The sequence below is a fragment of the Moschus berezovskii genome, chromosome 1 (assembly GCF_049115385.1).
Source record: "Moschus berezovskii isolate FMDL1 chromosome 1, NW_MosBer_1.0, whole genome shotgun sequence".
Taxonomy (NCBI): Eukaryota; Metazoa; Chordata; class Mammalia; order Artiodactyla; family Moschidae; genus Moschus; species Moschus berezovskii.
In genome coordinates this window covers 28,548,947-28,568,597 of record NC_142460.1, presented here as the reverse complement: position 1 = coordinate 28,568,597, position 19,651 = coordinate 28,548,947, and the positions used below count along the sequence as shown (strand labels likewise).

At 40.3% G+C, this 19,651-nt stretch overlaps 1 long non-coding RNA gene across 3 annotated transcripts in view; it reads left to right on the top strand.

Annotated features, from left to right (window-relative positions):
- LOC129553101 (uncharacterized) overlaps positions 1-19,651 on the top strand; it is a 105,859-nt gene that overhangs the window by 73,630 nt on the left and 12,578 nt on the right. The window contains exon 5 of one of the 3 annotated variants that reach the window (XR_016037364.1): positions 5,694-5,962. The exons of the other annotated variants lie outside the window; for them this stretch is intronic. This is a non-coding gene — a long non-coding RNA (uncharacterized LOC129553101). Of the gene's footprint in view, positions 1-5,693; positions 5,963-19,651 lie in introns of those variants that run through there. 3 annotated transcript variants of the gene reach the window in all.

Genomic DNA, 19,651 nt, shown 5'->3' with positions numbered 1-19,651 from the left:
TTTGGAGTCCAAGAAGAGGAAATCTGTCACGACTTCCACCTTTTCTCCTTCTGTTTGCCATGAAGCAGTGGGGCCATATGCCATGGTCTAGTTTTTGTTTTTTTTTTTAGTGTTTAGTCTTAAGCTGGCTCTTTCAATCTCCTCCTTCACCCTCATCAAAAGGCTGTTTCGTTCCTCTTCACTTTCTGCCATTACAGTGGAATCATCTGCATATCTGAGGTTGTTGATGTTTCTCTCGCCTATCTTGATTTCAGCTTGTAACTCATCCAGCCCAGCATTTCTCATTATGTGCTTAATGTATAGATTAAACAAACAGGGTGACAGCAGACAGCTTTGTCGTATCCTTTCTCGATCTTGAACAAATCAATTGTTCCATACAGGGCTCTAACTGTTGCTTCTTGACCCGCCTACAGGCTTGTCAGGAGACAGGTAAGATGGTCTGGTAGTCCAATCTCTTTTTAAGAGCCGTCCACAGTTTGTTATGATCCACACAGTCAAAGGTTTTAGCATAGTCAACGAAATAGAGGTAGATGTTTTTCTGGAATTCCCTTGCTTTCTCTATGATCCAGCGAATGTTGGCGATTTGATATGGCCCTCTTCTTTTTCTAAACCCTGTTTGAACATCTGGAAGTTCTTGGTTCGCATAATGCTAAAACCTAGCAGGCAAGATTTTAAGCATGACCTTATTAGTATGGGAGAGGAGTACAATTTTCCGATGGTTAACACATTCTTTGGTACTACCCTTCTTGGGAATTGGGATGAGAATTGACCTTTTTCAGTCTTGAGGCCACTGCTGAGTCTGCCAGATTTGCTGACATATTGAATGCAAAACCTTGATGGCATCATTCTTTAGGGGTTTGAATAGTTCTACTGGAATTTCATTGCAGCCACTAACTTTATTAACAGCAGTGCTTCCTAAGGCTCACTTGACTTCACACTCCAGAATGCCTGGCTCTGGGTGACTAACCACACCATGGTAGTAATCCGGTTCATTAAGATCTCTTTTGTTTAGTTCTTCCATGAATCCTTTCCATCTCTTCTTGATCTCGTCAGTGTCCGCTAGTTCTCTATGGTTTCTGTCCTTTATTGTGCCCATCTTTCAGCAAGATGTTCCCTTGATATTCCCAGTTTTCCTGAAGAGATCTCTAGTATTTCCCCTTCCGTTGTTTTCTTCTAGTGTTATGCACTGTTCATCGCAGAAGGGCTTCATGTCTCTCCTTTTCTTTGGAACTCCGAATTAGTTGGATGTGCCTTTCCCTTTCTGCCTTGCTTTTCACTTATCTTTTTTCAGCTATTTGTAAAGTCTCCTCAGATAACTACTTTGCCTTCTTGCTTTTCTTTTTCTTTGGGCACCTCATCCCTACTGAATATTAATTTCTTTACGTGTAAGTGAAGTGAGATGAACATCATCTCACTTTATATACCATTTGCACTTTTTCCTCCTTTACTATCACTTCTTTATGTTCTTTGCCATATTTTCTATTAGTTGGTTGTCTCTTCTTTATTAACTTGTAAGAGCAATTTTAATTTTATGAAAATTAGCTCTTGGTCATTTGTTGCCAATTTTTTTTAACCCAGTTTGTCATTTATCATTTGAATTTAGTTATGGTAAGCTTTTGCATCACAGATAGTTAAATTTTTCATATAATCAAATTTAATAGTTTTTATCTTTCTGAATTTTGAACTTGATATAAACTTAAGTAGATCTTCCCAACCCTAGGTTAATAAAAAAAAATGTTCATATTTTCCTCTAAAGTTTATGATTTTATTTTTAGCATATAATGATGTGAACAGAATTTACTGCTACTTAAGGATCAAAGTAGAGAAGGCAATGGCACCCCACTCCACTACTCTTGCCTGGAAAATCCCATGGACAGAGGAGCCTGGTAGGCTGCAGTTCATGGGGTTGTGAAGAGTCAGACAGGACTGAGTGACTTCACTTTCACTTTTCACTCTCATGCATTGGAGAAGGAAATGGCAACCCACTCCGATGTTCTTGCCTGGAGAATCCCAGGGTCGGGGGAGCCTGGTGGGCTGCCGTCTATGGGGTCGCACAGAGTTGGACATGACTGAAGTGACTTAGCAGCGGCAGCAGCAGCAAGGATCAAAGTATATGTGTAAACATATTTTCCTAAAGCTTTAAAGTTATCCCAATTACATTTATTAAATAATTTATCTTGTCTCCAATGATTTTAAGTAGCTTATTAATCACATTCAAAATGAGAAAGCATATATGAGATTATTCATTGAGATTGCAATTAAGTTATAACTTGATTTAGGGAGAAGAAAGACTTTTAATCCAAAGTTTTGGAACCAAGAACAAGGTACAATTTTTATTGTTACTCATTTTTTTTCTTTTGTCCTCAGGAGTTATTTAAAACTTTATATATGAGTTGCATATTTAAAAAAAATGTATTTATGAATTCCTAAATGTGATGTTTCCTTCATTATAGATTTTTACTAATTATTTGCATATAAAAAATCTCAATATATTTGTGTTTTAGTTTCATAGCTAGTCATGTTACTGAATTCTCATTATTTCTGTTAGTTTTGGAGGATTCCTATGGTTCTTCAAGGTTGCAATAATAATCTACAAATAATATAAAGCATCCTATCTATGAGATTAGACTTTCATTATAAAATGTATTTTATAGTAGAATATGACCTTCTAATTTCCAACTTTTAAGAATAGTTACCTTTAATGAAGTAAATAGGCATATAATAAAATTTTCCAATTTTAAGTTTGTAATTCTAAGTTTTGACAGATGCTTATAGTTTTATTTTATGTAGTTACACAAAAACACAATTTATAGGTTGTATTTTTATGTAATTATACCGAAATATAGTTTATTTTACAGTTGTGTAATATACAGCACAGTCATGATCTAGAACACATCTTCCACTGCAGAACGTTCCCTCTGATTCTCTATTCAATGGCCTCTCCCTACACCTGCCCCCTGGCTTTTTGTCATGGCATTTCCCTTTCCAGAATTTTGTGTAAATGGAGTCATAGAACATGCAGTTGTTTTGTGTCTGGACTTATTCACTTAGTATTCCATTGCTGTTGTTCAGTCCCTCAGCTGTGTCTGACTCTTTGCGACCCCATGGACTGCAGCACACCAGGCTTCCCTGTCCTCTGCCATCTCCCGGAGCTTGCTCAAATTCATGTCCATTAAGTCGGTGATGCCATCCAACCATCTCATCCTGTTGTCACCTTCCCCTCCTGCCCTCAGTCTTTCCCAGCATCAGGGTCTATTCCAGTGAGTCGACTCTTCGCATCAGGTGGCCAAGTATTCCATTTCATGACTATAAAACTATTTGTTTATGATAGCTCTTTCTCAATCCCATGCATGGCAGATCTTAGTTGGTTATATTCATTAGCTGATGGATATTTGGGTTGTTTGCAAATTTGGGGTCATTGAAAAATGCAAGTGTGACATTCAAATGCATGTTTTTGTTTGGACATATGCTATTCTCCTGAGTAACTGCTTGGGAGTGAGGTCTCTAAATTGTATGATAAGAGTATATTTCATTTAGTGGAAACTGCCAAACTGTAGTTTTGAGTGTGGATGTACCACTTTGTATTTCCATCAGCAGCTGTGAGTGGTCCAGGTGGTCCACATTCTCACCAGCATTGGGGATTTTAAGCATTTTGTTTTTTTGTTTTTAATTCTAATGCGTGTTTTGTGGTATAGCAGTATGGTTTAACTTGCATTTCCCTAATGACTAATGATGTTGAGCATCTTTGTATATGTTCACTTACCATTTATCTATCTTATTTGATGAAGTGTCTTTTCAAAAAATTTTCCCATTTTAAAATTTAGATTATTTGTCTTTTTGAGTTTTGAGTTGTTTGTATATTATTGAAGCAAATCCTTTGTCAGCTATATGCTTTGCAAATATTTTATCACAGTCTACAGTTTGTCTTTTTATTTTCTTAAGTGTGTTTTTAAGAGCAAACTTAATTTTTTTATTAAAGTATATTTGATTTAATATTAGTTTCAGGTATGCAACATAGTGGTTCAACGTTTTTACAGACTATACTCTATTTAAAGTTATTTCAAAATAATGGCTATATTTCCTGTGCTGTACAATATAGCCTTGCAGCTTATTGATTTGTTACATAGCAGTTTGCATCTCTTAAACCCATGCCTGTTTCTTGCCCCTCCCCGCTTTTCTCTCCCACTGATAACCACTAGTTTGTTTTCTCTGTATGTTTCTGTTTTGTTGCATGCATTTAGCAAACTCTTAATTTTTAAAGTCTAACTTATTATTTTTTCACTTTCATGGTTTATGCTTTTATAGAAATCTAGTGTAACTAAAGGTAATAAAATTTCTCTCCTATGTTTTCTTCTAGATGTTTTAAAACTTTCTCTCTTACATTTAGGTCTGTGATCTTTTTTGAGTTAAATTTTGGGTGTGGTCTGAAGATGAGTGTTGAACTTCTTTCTTTTGTTTTTGTATGTGAACATCCACTTTCTAGTGCCATTTGTGAAAAAAGTATCCTTTCCACACTGAAATACATTGGCTCTTATGTTGGTACTCCATGAACTATGTATGTAGGTCTGTTTCTGGACTCACTGTTCTGTATACCAGACTAATTTGATTACAGCAGCTTTATTCTGAGTGTAAGTTTGATACTAAGTGGGAATTTAATACTTCCAACTTTGTTTTTCTTTTTCAAAAGACTCTCAATTTTATTTTTTCTTTACTTTTGGGTACTCTGGGCTTTCTTCATGTTTTTGTAAATTTTACAATCTGTGTGTAATTTATACAGGAAACACTTGCAATTTTGGAATTGCATCAAATCTATAGATTAATGTGAGGTTACTGATATCTCATTTTAACAATTTTGCATTTTCTGATTTCTGGACATAGTATATCTCTCCTTTTATCTAGTCTTTAATTCCTCTCAGTAAGATTTAGTAGATTCCTAGCTTTAAGATTTTTTTTATGAATCTCTTTTTGTTAGATTGAGGAGGGTCTATTTTATTCTTAGTTTTCTATAAGAGTTTCTATCACAAATGGGTGTTGAAGTTTGTAAAATACTTTTTCCTGCATTTACTGAGATGATCATGTGATTGTTCAATTTTTATCTATTAATATATGATGACTCATATTTTTTCTAATGTTAAACCAACCTTACATCATAGATAAAGATTTACTAAAGGAACTTTTTCAGACAGAAGGGAAATATCAGAAGGAAATTTGGAACATCAGGAGTAAATAATATCTTTTAACTCCTGATATGAAAGTTTAAGAAATTAGCATGTTTGTAATTTTTTTCTGATTGCTTTTTCCCACCATTGCCCATTTTCCCTAGCTATATTCTTACTAACACAACACATCTCAATGTTTATAACAGCTTTGTTTCTGTAATCTAATCAATTCAGTGCAAATCACAAATACTTTTGTGCCATGAATTCTTCCTTCCTCAATTCTTTCCATCACAGCACTTGTTTGGTGAGAATGTCTCATCAAGTAGTTTTTTTATTCCACAAGAAGGGCTATCTAAACTTTTGTGCTCACAGTTTTCAAACTGAAAGTTGCTCAGTTCTTTCTGACTCTTTGAAATCCCATGGACATACAGTCCATGGAATTCTCCAGGCCAGAATACTGGAGTGGGTAGCCTGTTTCCTTCTCCAAGGGATCTTCCCAACCCAGGAACTGAACCCAAGTCTTCCACATTGCAGGTGTATTCTTACCAGTTGAGCCACCAGAGAAGCCCAGGAATGCTGGAGTGGGGAGCTTATCCCTCCTCTAGCGGATCTTCCCATCACAGAAATCGAACCAGGCCTTCCTGCATTGCAGGCAGAGTCTTTACCAGCAGAGCTACGTTTGGGGATACTAAATATTGCTGTGAAGAAATCTGAGTCCACTCTGATTCTCCTCCTTGGTAGGTGAACCGCTTCTTCTGACTGAATGCGTCTTTATTTCTATGTTTCTTCTTTATTAAACTGGAGGATGATTGCTTTACCATGTTGTGCTGATTTCGGCTGCACCGTTCTTAAAGGCGAGCAGCCTTACCAGAATATAGTGTGTTGATTACCGGAACAAATTGCTTTCCCCTGTAACACAGTATGCCCCTTTGACCCTCAGAATCAGGTCTCTCTTTAATTCAGAAACATATTCTATCTCTTATTTTAGTGTTATTCCGATCCCGTTTGTTTGACTTCCTTTGCTGGTCAAGCTTATGTTGACTCTGGTCTACCTCCATATATTCCTTTCTAATTACCTTTGTTTCTTTGTCTTTTGGCATTTAAAGTTTTAGATTTTTATAAGTCTTTTCTTCTATGTTCCAGTTCTTTTTTTAAAATGGTATCTCTTATATTGTTTTTGTGTTTCTATATCATTTTTATTTCTGGGGTGTTTGTATTGTTCACTTTGATATCTTTCGTGAACTCTTTCACTTCACATTTACCACCTTTTAATTTCTTCTTTAATTTCATATCCCTCTTCATAAAATCCTCCCTTTCAGATGGTTATTTGCTCTCTTTGGTTTCCTTCTAATGGGAGGATAACTGCTTTGCAGTGTTGTGTTGTTTTCTGCCATACAACAGCGTGCATCAGTCATAGTAAGGACATGACCCCTCCCTCCCATCCAGTCCCAGTCCTGCGGGTCATCACAGTCTCTCTTTAATTGCTTTTGGAATGTAGGAAACTATTTCTCAAAGTTTTTGACCTATTTCCTGAAGTAGTCATGTGAGAAATAGGTATTACTTTTATTCAGTAAAAATATAAGTACTTGTTTTTGAAATCATGCTATGAAATGCATCCAATTCTTTTGTTTCTCTCTTCCCCTATTTTTTTTTAATTGGAGTATAATTGCTTTACAGTGGTGAGCGAGTTTCTGTTGTACAACACGGTGAATCGGCTTTGCACACACATATATCTCATCCCTCGTGAACCTCCTTCCAACCCACCCCCACCCCACCCCTCTCGGTCATCACACAGCACCAAGCTGAGCAGCCTGTGCACGTCTTTTGATATATATTCTTTGTAAATTTTCCTCCTTGGTTTATAAATGTTGAAAAATCATACTTTTACCAGTCCTGTTACTTGAAAAGTCTTTATGCAGTATTGAAAGCAATCCCTAGATGAGAGAGGTAGAAATCTGACATCAGTGAGAGGAAGATTGGATCTTGATGGTAGGAAATACCCAAGGTGGAGCATCACTGTGTAAGGCAGGGCAGGAAATAGAGCCTGAAGGTGAAGAGAGGAACAAGGCTGGTCTAAGTGTCAAGACCCTCACCTGATTTACCTGAATAAACCTACTCACAGAAAGGAAAGATCGAAAGCTGGAGGAGAAGGAGATGACAGAGGATGAGATGGTTGGAGGGCATCACTGACGCGATGGACATGAGTTTGAGTAAACTCTGAGAGTTGGTGATGGACAGGGAAGCCTGGTGTGCTGCAGCCCATGGGGTCGCAAAGAGTCGGACACGACTGAGCGACTGAATTGAACAGACAGAAGGAAAGCTCCAGAAAACCATGATCACACTACACCCAGTATACCTGTGCTTTAAATGACTGAATTATTTGCTTTACCTTGGTTAAGTAAGCACTTGTCACTGCTTTGAAAACTTTTCAGAGTGTACTGTTTCTGCTGGTCTTCTCTTTTCAAAATGACATGTAGTCATTTTGAAAAAATAAAAAATATAGATAGTAAGCAACAGTTTCAGTCCTCTGCTGTTGTTTTTAGTTGCTAAGTCGTGTCCGGCTCTTTGCAACCCTGGGGACTGTAGCCCACCAGGCTCCTCCGTCCATGGGATTTCCCAGGCAAGAATACTGGAGTGGGTCATCATTTCCTTCTCCAGGGGATCTTCCTGACCCAGGGATCAGACCCAGGTCTCCTGCACTGCAGGCAGATGCTTTACCATCTGAGCCACCAGGGAAGCCCAACCCAATCCTTTACTCCACCCTTTTGAAGTAGTTGCTATTTAGTTCTAAGTCATGTCCGACTCTTTGCGAACCCATGGACTGCAGCACTACAGGCTTTGCTGTCCTTCGCTGTCTCCTAGAGTTTGCTCAAACTCATGCCTATTGAGTTAGTAATGCCATCCAACCATTTCATTTTCTGTCGTCCCCTTCTCCTCCTGTCCTCAATCTTTCCTAGCATCAGGGTTTTTTCCAATGAGTTGATTCTTCGCATCCGGTGGCTGAAGTAATTACTGTTTAATGTTTTCTATGTCTACTTCTTGATCTTTTCTTATATATATTTATATATAAAACTGTTCTGCTTTACTAAAGTGTATCTTGGTAATCTTTTAACACCAGTATCTATTTTTCTACCACAAAATAGCTTTCATAGCATTGCACACTATAGCTGTAATATTGTTTATTTACTCATCTACTTTGACTGTGTAGATCACAATAAACTGTGGAAAATTCTGAAAGAGATGGGAATACCAGACCACCTGACCTGCCTCTTGAGAAACCTGTATGCAGGTCAGGAAGCAACAGTTAGAACTGGACATGGAAAAACAGACTGGTTCCAAATAGGAAAAGGAGTACGTCAAGGTTGTATATTGTCACGCTGCTTATTTAACTTATATGCAGAGTAAATCATGAGGAACGCTGGGCTGGAAGAAGCACAAGCTGGAATCAAATTGCTGGGAGAAATATCAATAGCCTCAGATATGCAGATGGCACCACCCTTATGGCAGAAAGTGAAGAAGATCTAAAGAGCCTCTTGATAAAAGTGAAAGAGGAGAGTTAAAAAGTTAGCTTAAAACTCAACATTCAGAAAACTAAGACCATGGCATCTGGTCCCATCACTTCATGGCAAATACATGGGGAAACAGTGGCAGACTTATTTTTTTGGACTCCAAAATCACTGCAGATGGCAATTGCCACCATGAAATTAAAAGACGCTTACTCCTTGGAAGGAAAGTTATGGCCAACCTAGACAGCACATTAAAAAGCAGAGACATTACTTTGTCAACGAAGGTTCGTCTAGTGAAGGCTGTGGTTTTTCCAGGGGTCATGTATGGATGTGAGAGTTGGACTGTAAAGAAAGCTGAACGCAGAAGAATTGATGCTTTTGAACTGTGGTGCTGGAGAAGACTCTTGAGAGTCCCTTGGGCTGCAAGGAGATCCAACTAGTCCATTCTAAAGGAGATCAGTCCTGGGTGTTCATTGGAAGGATTGGTGTTGAAACTGAAAGTCTAATACTTTGGTCACCTGATGCGAAGAACTGACTCATTTGAAAAGACCCTGATGCTGGGTAAGATTGAGGGTGGGAGGAGAAGGGGATGATAGAGGATGAGATGGTTGGATGGCATCACCGACTCAATGTACATGAGTTTGGGTAAACTCCGGGAGTTTTAATGGACAGGAAGGTCTGGCATGCTGCGGTTCATGGGGTTGCCGAGTCGGACATGACTGAGCGACTGAACTGAACTGAGCTCAGTTGTTCTTGGCCATCTATTTACCCTCAACTGCTGAAATGAACAGTCTTCTATGTGGATATTGCAAGATGCTTATTGCATATATTCCTAAAAGTGGATTTTGTAGGTTATAATAGAGGGCACAAGTAAAATTTTGATAAGTACCAAAGCACGATACTTCAAAAAGTCTGTCCGGATATCTTCTTAATGACAGTGTGTTTCCCTTCACACACCCTTGTCAAAATGCAGTATTATTCTGCTTTTTCATTTCTGCCAATAAATTAAAAATACTAATTCATTATTTTAAAAAGTTGCATATTCCAAACTACAATGTAATTTCAGTATATACTATAAAAAATACTTATTTAGACACATATTTCTTTTGTGAATTATTTTGTCTATTTTTAGAAGACTTTGTTTTCACTTCTTACTGATTTCTAGGGATTCTTTCATTGGTTATTAATGCTTATCTATTTGAATGTTGAAAATATTTTCCTGTAGTCAGTATCATCTTTGAACTTTATACTCTAGATTATTCAAACTATTTGTATTTTTGTATAGTGAAGTCTTTTCACTTTATGGCTTTTATTGTTTCTGCTTATGAAAGTATTCCCTACTGTAAGATTAAGACATTAGGTTCTCCTATATTTTTTACTAGTACTTATATGATTTTTAATGCTTTTCATGTTTTATTGAGCTTAGTTTTTAATCGGTAAGTGCCTGGTCTGTTGTTTCAACATCTTTTATTGAATTATTTTCTTATCTAATTGAAATATCACAGGCTTTATGTTTTCATATTGATCTCTCTAATTTTGGGCCAATGACACATTATTTTTCACTGAACTGATGTAAGTCCCTCCTCATTATTCTGTTTTTCCAAATTTTACTGGCTATTTCACTAAACATTCTTTTAGAATTTTGATTGGGAATTTTATGAAATTTATATACAAATTTGGAGAAATCTGATACTTTTAATATTGAGTCTCTTTCCAGAACATGTTTGCCCTTCTGTTGATTTAGAGCTTCTTTACGTTTCTTCAGTAAAAATGTGCAGTGTTCTACATAAATGTCCATCTCTTGTTGGACTGAATTATAGTATGCAGTGTTTTTCCTTGCTATTATGATTGAATCTTTAAATAGCTACCTTGGTTGTCTCATATCTCGGAGTTCTTAGGAGGGCCTACTCATAGCTCTAACCTGAGGACAAATTCAGTAAATGAGGGAGTGGGGAGTTGCTGTCTTACCTGTGTCACTCGTTAGTTAATTACCTAAAATACTGTCATACTCTCCAGATATAGAATATTTACTTGACTCATTTCAATAACACAGTAATGAATACCTACAAGAATTTCCCAATATTTGGATTATTTACTTAGGTTATGCTCCTAGAAGTGAAATAACATGGCCTCATTTTATGAAATTTTGCTGGACATTTTACCGAAATACTTTCCAAAGTGTGGGTCCATACCCATTCCACCAGGCAGTGGAGAGTGCTAACATTTTTCAACCCTTTCTCTGTGATTCCCTGGACATATTTTGACTAACCCCCCAGCAGGAGAGCGCCACCATTTCTTGCAGAAAGCAAGCTGTGGCTCTGTCATGATGATACATACCTCCATTCGACCATGGCTCTGTGTGCATATTTATATATAAAAAAATGCCATTTCTGCTTCCAGCTGCTTTGGGAAGCAGCTCTCCACACAGGCAACCGTCTCTGTAGCCTGGCAGTGGTTATCCGTGGTACCACTTATTCATGCTGGTGGTACCACTTCTTCCTGATGAAATAATGTTTCAGATCTTGTCTTCTTTCAAAGAAACTTGTGTGCTCAGTCGCTCAGTCATATCTGACTCTTGGGACCCAATGGACTGTAGCCCACCAGACTCCGCTGTCCATGGGGATTTTCCAGGCGAGTGGGAGTGGAGTGGGTTACCATGTCCTCCTACACCAGGGGATCCTCCCAATCCAGTATTTAACATAATTTTTGATTGTTCTCTGTATTATTGAAGACCTTGCCTCTTCTGGATTGCTTTTTGTTCCTCCATGATTTAAATTTTCAAATTTTATCTTTCCTTCAAAATCTAGTTTAAATGTCATTTCTAATTTAAGTGTCATTTCTTTCTTGAAATCCCCCCAGGGAGCCCAAGCAAAGTAATCTCTCTCCCTTCTGAATCATCATAGTACTTTATGATTACACTTTTGTGTATTATTTTCAGTCTGGGATTGTAACAGTTCATTGACTGTCTTAACTTTACTGTCTGAGCCACCAGGGAAGCCCTCATTGATTGTCTTAACTGTTAAATTTAGATAGAAACTTCCTTGAGGGCAAGTTTCAGGTTTTAAAATGGTCATGCATGTTTTCCATGCCTTGCACAATATCAAAAGCTCAGTAAATAAATATTTTCTTTTCCAGTTTCATTGAAATGTAATGGACAAATAAAACTGTAATGTCTTTAAGGTATACAAAGTGATGATCTGATATACTGTTGGAGAGGCTTATCAAGAGGGTGTGACTGACAACTAGTTTACCTGTGAGCTGAACCAGGTCAATTAGAGGCTCTTCACCTCCTCCCTGTGTCCTTAGAATGTACCTTCACATGGTAGAAATCATTTTCAAGGACACAGCCTTGAGAAAACAAGGTGTTGTTGAGACCATGTGGATTATGTATGTGACTGAACCCCATTAAGGCCTCTATATAAACCTTTAAGATTCTGGCAAGCAGGCGTGGATATATACTCATCTTTGCCAGGGAAAGTCTTGCTTGGAAGTTCTCATGCTTATTAAACTGCCACCAACTGTCTTTCTTTGGTCTCTCCTTGCCCTCTGTGCGCTGGTGGAGGAAAGGGGAAAGCTCTGAAGTGTGCATATGCAATGTAAAAGGATTCTCACTGCTGAGGTAATTAACACATCCAGCACCTTGCATTCTTACCTTTTTTTCTGTGTGAAGAACACTTAAGTATCTAGTTTTACTTGCGTAGCTAATTTCAATTATACTCTACAGTATTATAGTATTACAGTATTATAAATCACTGCAGATGGTGATTGCAGCCATGAAATTAAAAGATGCTTGCTCCTTGGAAAAAAAGTTATAACCAACCTAGACAGTATATTAAAAAGAAGAGACATTACTTTGCCAATAAAGGTTCGTATAGTCAAAGCTATGGTTTTTCCAGTGGTCATGTATGGATGTGAGAGTTGGACTATAAAGAAAGCTGAGTGCCGAAGAACTGATGCTTTTGAACTGTGGTGTTGGAGAACTCTTGAGAGACCCCTGGACTACAAGGAGACCCAACCAGTCCATCCTAAAGGAGATCAGCTCTGGCTGTTTATTGGAAGGACTGATGCTAAAGCTGAAACTCCAATACTTTGGCCACCTGATGTGAAGAACTGACTCATTGGAAAAGACCCTGATGCTGGGAAAGACTGAAGGCAGGAGGAGAAGGGGGACAGAGGATGAGATGGCTGGATGGCATCACTGACTCAATGGACTTGAGTTTGAGTGAACTCTGGGAGTTGGTGATGGACAGGGAGGTCTGGTGTGCTGCAGTCCATGGGGTCGCAGAGAGTCAGACACAACTGAGCAACTGAACCGAACTGAACTGGTACAATATTACTGACTATAGTCATCATGTTGTGTCTCAGATACTCAGACCTTATCACATAATTGAAAGTTTGACTCTTTCACCCTATTTCCCCCACATCTCAGCTCCTGTGAGTTCCACAAGGGACAGCAGGTGGTATTTGTCTTTTTCTGTCTGGCTTAGCTTAGTGCTGTCTAGGTTCATTCATGTTGTCTCAGATGGCAGGATTTCCTTCTTTTTTAAGGCTGAATAGCCTTCCCTTGTGTCTGTATCTAAATCTATTAATATCACATTTTCTTTATTCATCTGTCAAGAGATGCTTAGGTTGTTTTGATGCCTTAGCTACTGTGAATAATGCTGCAGTGTACATGGGAAAATAGATGTCTCTTGGAGATGTTGATTTTGTTTCCTTTGGATATACAAGAATATATTGAAAATATTATGGGTTCAGTTCGAGAACACTGTAATAAAGTAAACATCACAATGAAGAGAGTCACATAAAGTGTTTTAGTTCCCCAGTGCATATCAAAGTTATGTTCACACTACCCTGTAGCCTCGGTGTGCAACAGCAATATGTCTAAAAAAAGTGCATACCTTAATTAAAAAATAATTTATTACTGAAAAGTGCTACCCATCATCCATGCCTTCAGCGAGTCGTGGCAGTAACCTCCAATATCGCTGATCACAGGTCACCATAACAGATTAAATAAAAATGTTTGAAATGGGAAAAGAATTGCCAGAATGTGACACAGACCAGCAAAGTGAGCATGTGCTGTTGGAAAATGGTACTGATAGACTTGCTGGATACAGGAGCAAGTACAACTTGTGAAAAATGCACAGTAAAGAGACATGCAATGAAACAAGATCTGCCTGTACACCAGAAGTACGATTGATGAATCATAGGGTAGTTCTCTTTTTAACTGTTGAAAATCTTCCATGCGGTTTCCCACAGTGACTGCACCAGTTTACATCGCCACCAGCAGTACTCAAAAGTTCTCCATTCTCCAAATCCTTACCAACGTTTGTTAATTCTCACCATTGTGATGCCTGGAGAAGGAAATGGCAACCCACCCCAGTATTCTTGCCTGGAGAATTCCGTGGACAGAGGAGCCTGGTGGGTCACAGTTCATGGGGTTGCAAAGAGTCAGACATGACTGAAGACACTTAGTACCATCTTGATAACAGAAATCTTAATACGTGTGAAGTGAAGTGAGTCGCTCAGTCGTGTTTGAATCTTTGTGATCCCATGGACTGTAGCCCTCCAGACTTCTCTGTGCATGGAGTTCTCCATGCAAGAATACTGGCAAATGTTGCCATTCCCTTCTCCAGGGAAATCTTCCTGACCCAGGGATTGAACCTGGGTTTCCCACATTGCAGGCAGATTCTTTACCATCTGAGCCACTGGAGAAGCCATGTGTGAGGTGCTATCTTATTATGGTTGTGATTTGCTTTTCCCTGATGGTGCAGGTTGGTTAGAGACTGTAACGGAGCAAGGAAGCAGTCAGTCTTCTTTCTGGGAGGAAATGGGAGTTGGCCACTTTGTCCTGCTCCCTTTGCCCTGAGTCCGTGTGTAGAGCTGCAGGGTGTGCATGTGTGTGTATGTGTATGTGTGCGCACTCCCACACCTGTTTTAACAGCTGCTTCCTTGTTTGTGGTAGTCCTGTGGGACTTGCTCATGAAAGCACTGTTGATCGTCAGCTGGGACGCTTGGAGAGCAGCCCCTCAAGTGGCTACTGTAAAAGTCAGAGTACTAGGTATTTGGACCAACATCTTCCAGGGAGATACTGGGCACTTGGTTTCATTGTTGGGGTGAACAAGAGCCCCGGGGAAAGGGGAAGTACCCACCAGCCCTTTCAGGCTCTGGGAAAGACCACAGTCATCACTCAGATGCCTCCTAATTAGAAGCCAGACTCTTAGACAGCAGCTCATAAACATGCGGTCCAGACCTACTCGGGGAAGGACCGGGAGATGGGCCTCTCTCACTGCTCTGCGTTGCAGTGAGTTCTCCTGTATCTTGTTGATAATTTTTCTTTGTTTGCTATAAGCCTTGTGGGACTTCACTGAGCAAAACCCTACTGGCTCTCAGAGGTGGGGGACTTGGGGATCATTCCTCTGGGGGAGGCTTGTAAGTCTGGGAACTTGATGTGGAGTCCAGACCCTTTTCTCCTCAGTAGAAGCTGAGAGCCTGGGGTTCCCTCCCAGTTGTATGTTGCTGTGCCTGGTGAATTTACAGCAAGAATGTCCCTCAGCCCTTCCTGCTTGTTTCCATGTATTTTCTCAGTCATCTGATGTGTAGCAGTCACTTGGCTAGTTTCTGAATCTCTCTCAGAAGGAATACAGTGTGAGTAACTGTACGTTTGGTGCATCCGTGACTAAATTCAGAAGTCTCCTATGTCACCATCTGGGTCTGGAAGAGTAAATAAACGTCTACTGACTATGTGAGCCATAATGCAGAGAGGGATTGGAGTTTGGACCAAAAGATATAAACTTATTTTAATTTATTGGGAATACATCAGTCTAGCACTTGTCCTTTTAAGAAAGGAGTTGCCATTTGAGACGAATAGCAATCTGTTTAAGAAGTTCTAGAATAATACATTTCTGTGGGGCATTCTGATTTGACCTCCAAATCACCTCTCAGTCAAGACAGTGGAAATGGTTTTGAGCTTAAAATAGAAACACATGGTCAGTGGAGAGGTTGGGAAAATGGAATTAACACCTGCCTGTAGTATTTCAGTTCCGTATGCCTAAAAGCAAACTTTCTGTTGTTTTAACATCTTTTGACCTAAGATAACAATATTACATAAATATTTATAGTGCCATCTTTTTATCTGCTAAGATGGTAGATTTTCAGGATTGGGTCCCTTTTTTTAACTTAATTTTGTATTGGAATATAGCTGATTAACAATATTATGTTAGTTTCAGGTGTCCAGCAAAGTGATTTGATTACACATATACTTGTATCCATGCGTGTGTGTGTGCTAAGTTACTCCAGTTGTATCTGACTCTTTGTGACTCTATGGACTGTAGCCTGCCAGGCTTCTTGGTCCATGGGATTCTCCAGGCAAGAATTCTGAAGTGGGTTGCCATTTCCTTCTCCAGGGGATCTTCCCAACCCAGGAATCGAACTGGCATCTATTTTGTCTCCTGCATTGGTAGGTGGGTTCATTACCACTAGTGCCATCTGGGAAGCCCATACATATCTATTCTTTGTCAAATTGTTTTACCATTTAGGATGTGGTTCAACATTTGCTTAATTTGGTTTTGTGTTTGTTTCACATGTTATAGTCATTTCAACAAAACTTTTTTTTGGCCATGCCTAGTGTCTTTTGGGATCTTAGTTACCTGGCCAGAGATCAAACCCAGGCCCTTGGCAGACAGCCAGGGGATTTCCCTCAACAACACTTTTAATGTGTTTTTTATTTATTTTTAACCTTCCTCTTTATTCCCTTCTACTATCACAACTGGCTCTCCAGGTGACTCAGTGGTAAAGAATCCTCCTACCAAAGCAGGAGATGCAGGTTTGATCCCTGGGTGGGGAAGATCCCCTGGAGGAGGAAAATGGCAACCTACTCCAGTATTCTTGCCTGACAAATTCCATGAACAGAGGATCCTGGCGGTCTACAGTCCATGGGGTCTCAAAGAATTGGACATGATTGAGCTACTGAGCACTAAGCACACATGTACTATCAGAATTAAAAATATGAAACTCTCACTGTGCAAAATATGCCCATGATGTTGCCAGCTCTTCTACGATGTTTATAGAATATGTCAACACCCTATAGTGAATTGGCATCGTTTTCCTAGCCTGTGCTGTGCTGTTCTTTGTCGCTCAGTCGTGTCTGAGTCTTTGCAACCCCATGGACTATATATAGTCCGCAAGACTCCTCTGTCCATGGTATTCTCAGGGCAAGCATACTGGAGTGGGTTACCATTTGCTACTCCGGACGATCTTCCAAACCAGGGATCGAACCCAGGTCTCCCACATTGCGGGCTGATTCTCCAACGTCTGAGCCGCCAGGGAAGCCCTTTGCTATCCTACTTAACCTCAAAGAAAAGAAACAAATGCCCCCAAGCAGAGTCCAACGCCCTCCTCCCCCTCCCCCCGCCGCAATAGAGTTTTCATGATGGAGAATGTATTTGTGATGACCAGTCCATTCTAAAGGAGATCAATCCTGGATGTTCATTGGAGGGACTGATGCTAAAGCTGAAACTGCAATACTTTGGCCACCTCATGCGACGAGTTGACTCACTGGAAAAGACTCTGATGCTGGGAAAGGTTGGGGGCGGGAGGAGAAGGGGACGACGGAGAATGAGATGGCTGGATGGCATCACCGACTCTGTGGACATGAGTTTGAGTGTACTCCGGGAGTTGGTGATGGACAGGGAGGCCTGGCGTGCTGTGATTCATGGGGTCGCGGAGAGTCGGACACGACTGAGCGACTGAACTGAACTGAACATAGGGGAAGCTATGCCTGGGACCCATGGTGTGCCGCCCCCTCGGCGTCCGCCGGCGCCACCCATCTGAAGGAATTAGCCTCCCAGAGAGGGAGGTGCCGGCGATGCGCACACCTGCAGTGTGGTGACTACACCGCTCAGCCCGGGGTTGCTAGGGAAGCAGTTTTTAAAAAGCGGAGGAGGAGAACCGTCAAGGTTTGGCTCCCCGTGAAATCTGCCTGTCAGAACAAATGATGCGTTTGGGTGTAACACGCTCCGAGTATCTTCTTCCAGCGCTTTCCTCTCTCATTTCAGGGTTTTTGGAATTTTGCTGCAACTTATCCCTTTAAGTCATGACCAACCTAGACAGCATATTAAAAAGCAGAGACATTACTTTGCCAACCAAGGTCCGTCTAGTCAAGGCTATGGTTTTTCCCGTGGTCATGTATGGATGTGAGAGTTGGACTGTGAAGAAAGCTAATCACCGAAGAATTGATGCTTTTGAACTGTGGTGCTGGAGAAGACTCTTGAGAGTCCCTTATACTGCAAGGAGATCCAACCAGTCTATTCTAAAGGAGATCAATCCTGGATGTTCATTGGAAGGACTGATGCTAAAGCTGAAACTGCAATACTTTGGCCACCTCATGCGACAAGTTGACTCACTGGAAAAGACTCTGATGCTGGGAGGGATTGGGGGTGGGAGGAGACGGGGACAGAGAATCAGATGGCTGGATGGCGTCACCGACTCGATGGACATGAGTTTGAGTGAACTCCGGGAGCTGGTGATGGACAGGGAGGCCTGGCGTGCTGTGATTCATGGGGTCGCGGAGAGTCGGACACGACTGAGAGACTGAACTGAACTGATCCCTTTAAGAGGCTTTTCCTCTTCCATGTTCTCCACTGAACATTAGCCCCGAGAGGGGAGGGATTCTGTTTAAAATGTCCAGTCAGGCCGGCTTCCCTAGAATCGAGTCAGCCAGGCCCTCGAGCGTCTTTCCTCCTTTTCAGGGTCACATCCCTCCAGTCCTGGTCCTTCAGCTTGTCTGAAATCAGAAGAGGGTGTGGCATGGTTCAGCAGGCTTGGGTCAGACCAGCTCAGAGGGCATTTGGCTTTCTGGGAATGGCCTGAGGAATCACATGATTTTTTTTTTTTAACTTTTTATTTTGTATTAAAGTATAGCCAGTTAACGATGTTGTGATATTTTTGGGTAAACAGCAAAAGGACTCAGCCATACATATACTTGTGTCCGTACTCCCCCAAGCTCCCTTCCCATCCATGCTGCCACATAACACTGGGCAAAGCTCCCTATGCTGTGTAGACCTTATTGGTTATCCATTTTAAATATAGCAGTGTGTGCATCTGAAAAGAAATGATACAGATGAACTTATTTACAGAACAGAAACAGACTCATAGATTTAGATTGGGATGGACAGGGAATCATATGAATTTTGAAGATGTAGAGAAGACAAGAAAATGGGAAGTGGATGTGGTCATGATGTACTGTCCCTGGAGCTACCCGGCCTTCCAGAATCGTCGCGACATTTTTGTTTTGAAAAATGCATGAACTTTTAAGATCAGCAAGTGGTCTTCATTCAGAAGAGTCCATTCACAGAGGTCATCATACTGACATACCTTGTATGATGCTTCTTGAGGGCAGGAGGAGAAGGGGACGACAGAGGATGAGATGGTTGGATGGCATCACCAACTCAATGGACATGAGTTTGAGTAAACTCTGGGAGTTGGTGATGGACAGGGAGGCCTGGCGTGCTGCAGTTCATGGGGTTGTGAAGTGTCGGACACGGCTGAGCGACTGAACTGAACTGAACTGAGTATTTAATCCTTACTATCGGAGGAGGTAAATATTATTATTGTTATTTTATAACTGATGCAATGAAAACTCAGAGAAGTTGCACATGTGGTAAGTGGTAAGTAATGGCGTCTGAATGAAATCTGGAGTTCTCACTCTGGTCCATAGGTTTTCCTATTATCTAATCTCCCAAGCAGGGGGAAAAAAATCCATCTCTAAAGTACAAGGTCTTGTTTTCCTCTGAAATAGTGGATAGTAAGCAAGCAGAATGGTGGTTGGCTGGTGACAGTATTTGTACATACAGAAGGAGAAAGAATACCTCTTTAGATTTGGAGTCTCTGGTGTAAACAGAGCTGCTGCTTTGATTTTATTTCATAGCTAAATGATGCTAGTGAGTGTTATAAATGTCCTAATCCAAAATCTCATCTCTAATTCCCTGC